The sequence below is a fragment of the Meles meles genome, chromosome 1 (assembly GCF_922984935.1).
Source record: "Meles meles chromosome 1, mMelMel3.1 paternal haplotype, whole genome shotgun sequence".
Taxonomy (NCBI): Eukaryota; Metazoa; Chordata; class Mammalia; order Carnivora; family Mustelidae; genus Meles; species Meles meles.
The window spans coordinates 67,261,027-67,269,273 of NC_060066.1; positions in this window are offsets into that span (position 1 = coordinate 67,261,027).

An 8,247-nucleotide genomic window follows, 5' to 3' on the forward strand; every position below is an offset into this window, starting at 1 on the left:
TATCTAATGGAGGGAAGAAACCAGACATCCCCTACTGAAAAATGGAACAAGAGAAAATGAATCTGTGTTGCAGTGTGAGGGATGGGGAGAAAGATCTGCATTCTTCTTAATGTGGCTATGAGTTATGTTAGGATGTTGTCAACCCTCCTCTTTTGGAGACTTAAAAGATGTGGTCTGGATACATCTACTGAGGACAGGTTTGTTCAGTCCTACCTCCTTGCCCAAGGGCTGACAGATGGATCAAATGACCTCTCAGCATCCCTTCCAGCCCACACTTCTGTTTTTCTGTGATTGTTGGACTGGTATGAGAGCTGAGTCAGATTTGCCCTTGCAATTTTGAGGAGGAGTCAGCTACTTTAAAAAAAAAAAAAAAAGGTAGACTCTTTGTCCCCAAAACAAATGCCTCTATACCCTGTTCAAGATTAAATTATACCACCAGAGGTGTTATTTCTTTGAGCCACAAAGCATTTTTGGTCTTCTAGAGTTCCCTTCCAGAATGCAGACACTGACACCTAAGTGAGGATCAAGTGAGTAAATCTTATCAGATCAGAGATCAAGGCCCTTTGACAGATGAAGGCTGGAAATGCAGGAAGAGGAGAATCCCAAACACAGAGAAGACAGAGACAGGACTGTAAAGGCAAATTGGGTCTAATTGAAAATTGTAGCCTGAGGCTACTCCAAAAGGGAGGATAGGGCCCTCTTCCCTCCCAGCTGAGTTCAGTAATTCCTTCAAAGAATGCAGAGCACTAGCTACTGGATGTGAAGCACCAGACAAGGCACTGGGAACACTGCAGTAAGACAAACACACTGCTGGCTCCTGCTTTCCTGCAAGACACTGAACATGTGGTAAATGTAGAGTAAATATTACATGGGGTCTCCACATATGCAACGGTGAGTTGCTGATGTACACAAGGAACTCTTCTGGGCATTTGGAATGGGTGGTGACCAAATGGAGCTTACATTCTGGTAAGATGAAACTAGGGAATGAAAGAAGCTTGTGTTGCTCTAAGAACTCTGACAGAGAGACAAGCCTCGCTAAAAAGTCCAACCTGAGAAAGGGATGCTTCTATCACCATGTGAAGCTTGAGTAAGGACTGGTAAAAGGTATGCGTTGGGGAAGGAGGAAATACCTGGAGAGTGTTCCATTTCAAGTTACCAAATGTTGCCAAGCTACCACAGTTTGTTGTATAGTAAAATAAAAAGTAATTTTTATCTTTCTCTCTCTTATTCGAGTATTTGTGTAATAATTTTTAAGCATATCAAAGTCATACTTAAAACTGCTTTATCTAATTTTTACCTCATGGCTTTAATGTATATTGGTCTTTAAACTGTTGCTTGTCAATTTTGATCAAATTCTATTATGGATATGATATAATTTGGAGACCTAAATCAAAATCAAGTAAGAGTTTTACCCTGTTGATGAAAGCATTGAGTTTAAATCCAAAATGTGTTTGTATTTCTGAATGTAAACAAGATGACATGTTTCACCTTGTGACATAGATCTTTCCCCACCTGCATGGAATATGAATTATAGGTTGGTTCCTGCACTACAGGTGGACCTGTGGCAGCCCAGCAGTATCTCCTATGTATCAAAAGGAGCAGTTACTGATGTCCATATTCCCCAAAATGGTTCCCAAGCCCTGTTAGTGTTCTTACAGGAAGCCAACATCCAGTACAAGTAAGCATTCTTTTTCACTTGCTTAATTCATGAGTACTAAATTGAACTGAATGAGAGGTGTATTCAGGTTATTTACTGAGTGCCTACAACAGTGTTTCAGGCAGTTTTTCACACTGCAAAAACAGACACAAATGTAACACAGTTATAGTCACCTTTGATGTGCTTACTAGTGTAATGAAGGAGGGGAGAAAAACCACACTGGCCTATCATTTCACCCTTAACACTAGGTGGCCAGTGTAAACAGAGATCTTCTCTGTGTGATGAAAGGAGAGCAGCCTAACAATGCCCAGAAACTGGGTAGGAATGCAGGGGGAGATAAAGCTTTCTGCAGGAGCAATGACACCTAAGCACAGGATGAGCCTCCGGACTTCCAGGCAAAGGGAAGAAGCAGTATGCTACCTGTTTAGGGAACTGAAGTGTTTGAGTGTTATCAGTGTACAAACTGGGAGTAGAAACAAAAGATGCTGGAGATGTTGAGGGAAGACCAGGTTGTGGGAAGTCTGATGTGTACAGGGCTAGGATGTATGTGTGTGATGCTGCACACTGGGATGATGGAAGTAAGGGAGCCAGATAGAAGTGGGGTGGAAAGGCAACAGGGGACTACAATAATAGTCCAAGTAAGAGGTTGTGAGGCATTGAGTCAGGACCAGAGTAGTGTGATCAGGAGAGTATTTTAAAAAAATAGTTAATAGGCAAAACCCCCTGGACTGGACTTGGTTGGATGTGGGAAGGAAGAAATCAAGGACAGCCCCAAATCTTCTAGCTTGGGCAATGGAGTAGATAGATTAAAATAGATCAGGTTCCTCGAGGTATTTGGTTTGGGTTGTTTGCATTTTTTTTAAAGGAATAGTTACATAATAAGAGTGAAGCAAACAGAAGATAGTCACAGGAGTCAAAGAAGAAACGAGAGACTTTCAAGAGGGAGAAACATTAGTGGTTCCAAGTGTGCAGTAATATCCAGCAAGAAAAGGACTGACCAGTTTCCTCTGGATTTGGCAATGTAAATTGTGTTGGTAACTCTCGTGGTGGAATGTGGGATTAAATTGCCAGGAGCAGAAGACAGAGAAGGACAGAAGTGAATAGGAGGTGGGAACATGGAGAAGCAGAGCAGACTACTGCTCTTGGGAATTAAAATAAGGAGAGAGGTAGAGAATAAGGAATGACTATAAGGAGATGCAGCATCAATGACCACTTGAAATTTGGAATTTTAGGGGGTAGGGAGCAATTTTTGTATGTTTGCAGGCTGAATGGAGGAACGAGTTAGGGAAGGAGACATTGATGGTACAAGATAGAATACACCAAAGGAAGAATGGGTTTGAGCACTAGGAAGGATACCTTATCCAGTAAGACCGAAGAGGTAAATGTAAGTCTAGTTAGGATTATAAAGAGGAGAGTCAACAATTTGAAAGAAATAATAACTAATGGGTAAATTTTCTATATGGAATAGGAAGCAAAATTATCTACCAAAAGGGAAGAAACGGGGGCTGAAGAAATTTACCAAGAGAAAAACTGGGATAAGAACTAATAACTGGTTGTTGAAAAGAAAGGAGATGGTAGTGCTCATACAGAGTTGAGGTTTTGTTGGGTTAGGACCATGGAAAGATCAGGATGGCAAGGAAGTTGAGTTCCTAGTGAGATACTAGCTCAAGTATTCATCCATGGTGTCAAATCTGGAGAGGAAAGGAGAAGAGTGTAGGAGGAATGATGGAGTCAAATGGAAGAATCAAGAAGGGTATAAGGATCATTATATGGAACACAGATATAGCATAACTGCGGGCAACAAGGAAATGGAAGGAAGAAAATTTTGACAAAATGTAGGCTGAGATTGAGTGTCCTGATATAGAACATTTATGGCTGGTGACAAAAGTCAGGGCATAGTCATGGAAGATTTGGCTAAAGTGGAGTGTAAATCACCAAGACTGATGTGATTGAGAATGAATGGACTAAATCACCAGAGAATCAATACAGCAGTTTTGAATTTCCTTGGGTGTTGGCAAGATTAGAGATAAAGAGACAGAATGTGCCCCTGGGACAGTAATTTCAGAGATTACACAGGAGTTAGAGGAAAGAAACAAGGAATGGCACAATGCCAAAGGCCAAATTAGCTTTTCTAGAAGTATGATTGATAGGGAAGGAGAAATGCGGGTTTGGGAGGATGCTGACCTCCTTCCCTTCTGGTCCCATGATGGGTGGATTGGCAGAAGAGAAAGCCACAAAAGAATCTATCCTTGAGAGAGTACAATTTCTGTTAGGGCAAGAATATGAGAGGAGAGAGTTCTCTGAAGAGGTAAGAATGTAGGAAGTCTTATTTACAGTGAAAGCAGGCTTCCAGCAGGCACAACATAAAATGAAGTGGTGGAGTGATGAAGAGTCAATGCAGGATGTGGGGGAGAAGGGCAGTAGAGTGAATTTATGACATGGGAATGAGTGACATACCTTTCATTTGGGGACCTAGGATTTCAGGGCTGAGAGGCATGATCTTAAGTGACTAATCTGAATTGCTCCAACTTTTCAGCAAATTGTTGTACTGTTAAAACTGGCAGGAAGGGGGGGAGTCAAGATGGCGTGGAAGTAGGAGGAGGCACCATTTCAACCTGTACCCTAAAGTGAGCTGATTACCTACCAAAGAACTCCGACCACCCATGAAATCAGCCTGAGATCAGAATTATACACGTCTGGATCTCTACAGGAGCAGAAGACGCCAGTGGCAGGTAAAGCAGACTGGGAACGTCCGAAGATAAACAAAAGGGGGAGGGAGCCACCAGAGGTGACATATCGGAAAGTAACACCCCAACACGAGAGTGCTCTGCGTCTGGGGACCAGCATTAACTTGGAGTCTGGTTGAAAGCACTCAAAAAACAAAGAGCAAAGGATCGCGGGGGGGTAATAGTGGGAACCTGGGCGGTTAGGGTCAGGGACCTAAGTCCCTGGACCCAGGACAGCCTCCCCTGGCGCGGAGCCAGAGAGAGTGCGGCGGAGAAATCAGGTCTCCGTCCCTGAGCGGCCACTGCACCTGAATGCCAGCGTGCCCGAGAACGAGTGGGGTCTGGCTCCCGTGAGGGGCTGGGAGCCTGACCAGATGGCAATCCTGAAACGCGCGCGTCCCACACCCTCCCTTGGGAAAGGTGCTCATAGGCGCTAGCCTGGAGCTCTGGCAGCCAGAAAAACCAGACATTCCCAGCCCGGGACAGCGGGAAAATCTCAGTGCGCGATCTCTGCTCGGAACCTCTCTGGCGGTCTGGAGCTGCCTAGACAGCCACTGCTGCCCTGGTTTTGGGTACAACGAGGAGCTCCTGCATCCCCAGGGACAGTGACTCAGAACCGACTCTGCCAGCAGCTTTTGCAAAACAGTCTGAGGCTTCTCTCTGAGAGGGAGTTTGGGGTGCTGTTTGCTCTCCTCTAAACCTCCAAAAACCATCAAAAGCTGTCAAGGCGAGAGAAAGCAGATGAAAGAACATAAAAACCCCCAGAGAACAAAAGGCTGAAAAAAAAACAGTTTCCTGAAAATAAAAAGAGCTCACCCCCTTGAGGGGAGCAGGAGGACCTAACTCAGGGAACATCATTGTCTGAAAACCCACGTGGCAGGCCCCTCCCCCAGAAAACCAACCAGGAAGGAAGAAAAAAAAAAAAAAAGACTACAAGAGAACAATCACCACTACTTCATAAATACAACTTTTATTTTTAACTCTTTACCAATATTCTGGTTCTTTTTAAATTTTTTAACCTATTTTTATACTTTTTATAATTTTTTAACCTATTTACCATCACACTGAGATGTCCAGTACATCAAATTCTTTAATAACCTTCTAACCTGAACTTTTTGATACATATACCCGTGTTTTTCTTTTGTTTTTCTATTTTTTAAATTCTTTTTAATTTTAGCTTAGTTTAGTCTAGTTTATTCTTTTTTAATTTTTATTTGCTACTATACATATAGAGTTAAACTTCAAGGTAATCCCCTTTCCCCAATCAAGGCTACCCCTATAGGCAAACCAGTTTCTAATCCCCCTGTAACTTAGGAAAGTTGAGTCCCTTAACAAAAACATCAAGATACCTTCAGGAAGAATCAAAATAACCTTCCTCACCCACACTGAGAATCTATAACCATTCTCCCAATTTTTCCTTCTGTCAGTGTTTCTGTGAATTTGTGTTTGTCCTGATAATATATAAACCTTATACTTGGGGTTCTTTCTGATGAGGTTCTTCCCCTTTTTTTTTTTGCTTATATATACATATTTTTTCCTCTTGTCATATACTTTTATCACTCTTTTTGTCTGTCTGTTTTTGTTTGTATACTCCACAAATCTTACCTTGTGGCCCATTTGGGCTGAGCCTTCTCTTTTATCTTCCCTTTTTTTCCTATCTCTCTCTCTCTTTTTTTTTCCTTTTTTTTCCTTTTTTTTCCTTTTTTCCCCTCTTTTCTTTCCCCTTTTTTTTTCTTTCTTCTTCTCTATTTCTTTTTCTTTTCTTTTTTCTCTCATTTGGGTGGGGAATCCTGATTGCACAGAAGCGTTCCAGGGTGCACATTGACTGCACCACAATCGATAAGTCCAGCTGCATCTGTTTAGTCATCTCTTACCAAAATGACTAGGAGGAGGAATACCCAACAGAAGAAAAATACAGAGGATGGGCCTTCTGCAACAGAGCTAATGGCTATCGACATAGACAATATGTCAGAAAAGGAATTCAGACTAACAATTATCCAGGCAATAGCTAGGTTGGAGAAAGCCATGGATGACCAAACAGAATTGATTAGGGCAGAACTGAAAGCCACCAGGGATGATGTTCACAATGTTAGGGCAGAACTGAAAGCCACCAGGGATGATGTTCAAAATGCTCTCAATGAGTTCCAATCCAATCTAAACTCTCTAAAAGCTAGGGTAACTGAGACAGAAGATAGAATTAGTGATCTGGAGGACAAACAGATAGAGAGAAAGGATCAGGAGGAAGCCTGGAACAAACAGCTCAGAAGCCACGAAAACAGAATCAGGGAAATAAACGATGCCATGAAACGTTCCAATGTCAGAATTATTGGAATCCCTGAAGGGGAAGAAAAAGAAAGAAGTCTAGAAGATATAGTGGAAGAAGTTGTCTATGAAAATTTTCCCAACCTCACGAATGGAAACAACGTTCATGTACTAGAGGCAGAAAGATTTCCTCCCAAGATTTTAGATTGTCGAAAGTCCTCACGGCACCTTATCGTTAAAATGGGGAATTATGTTTCAAGAGAGACCCTCTTAAAAGCAGCTAGGACAAAGAAGCTTCTTACATACAGAGGAAAGCCCATTAGAATAACGTCAGACCTTTCCACAGAGACCTGGCAAGCCAGGAAGGGCTGGCAAAATATATTCAGAGTACTAAATGAGAAGAACATGCAACCAAGAATACTCTATCCAGCAAGACTGACATTTAAAATGGAAGGAGAGATAAAGAGTTTCCAAGACCGGCAAGGCTTAAAAGACTATGCAACCACCAAACCGACACTGCAGGAAATATTAAGGGGGGTCCTATAAAAGAGAAAAAATCCTAAGAATATCATTGAACAGAAATATAGAAACAATCTATAGACAGAAAGACTTCAAAGGCAACACGATGTCAATAAAAACCTATCTCTCAATAATCACTCTCAATGTGAATGGCCTAAATGCGCCCATAAAACGACACAGGGTTGCAGATTGGATAAAACGACAGGACCCATCCATATGTTGTCTACAAGAGACCCATTTTGAACCTAAGGATACACCCAGACTGAAAGTGAAGGGATGGAGAAGCATCTTCCATGCCAATGGGCCTCAAAAGAAGGCCGGAGTAGCGATTCTCATATCAGATAAATTAGATTTTAAACTAAAGACTGTAGTCAGAGATACAGAAGGACACTACATCATTCTTAAAGGGACTATCCGACAAGACGATCTAACAATTGTGAATATCTATGCCCCCAATATGGGAGCACCCAATTACATAAGAAAACTATTAATCAAGATAAAGAGTCATATTGATATGAATACAATAATAGTAGGAGATCTTAATACGCCTCTCTCAGAAATAGACAGATCATCGAGGCAGAAAATTAATAAAGAAATAAGAGCATTGAATGAAACATTGGACCAGATGGACCTCATCGACGTATATAGAACATTCCACCCTAAAACAACAGAATACTCATTCTTCTCAAGTGCACATGGAACCTTCTCCAGAATAGACCACATACTGGGTCACAAAGCAGGACTCAACTGATACCAAAAGACTGACATTATTCCCTGCATATTCTCTGATCACAATGCTTTGAAACTGGAGCTCAATCACAAGGAAAAGTTCAGAAGGAACTCAAACACCTGGAAGCTAAAGACCACCTTGCTTAAGAATGCTTGGATCAACCAGGAGATCAAAGACGAACTTAAACAATTCATGGAAACCAATGAGAATGAAGACACCTCGGTCCAAAACCTATGGGATACAGCAAAGGCGGTTCTAAGGGGGAAATACATAGCCATCCAAGCCTCCCTCAAAAACATTGAAAAATCCAGAATACACCAGCTGTCTCTACACCTTAAAGAACTGGAGAATCA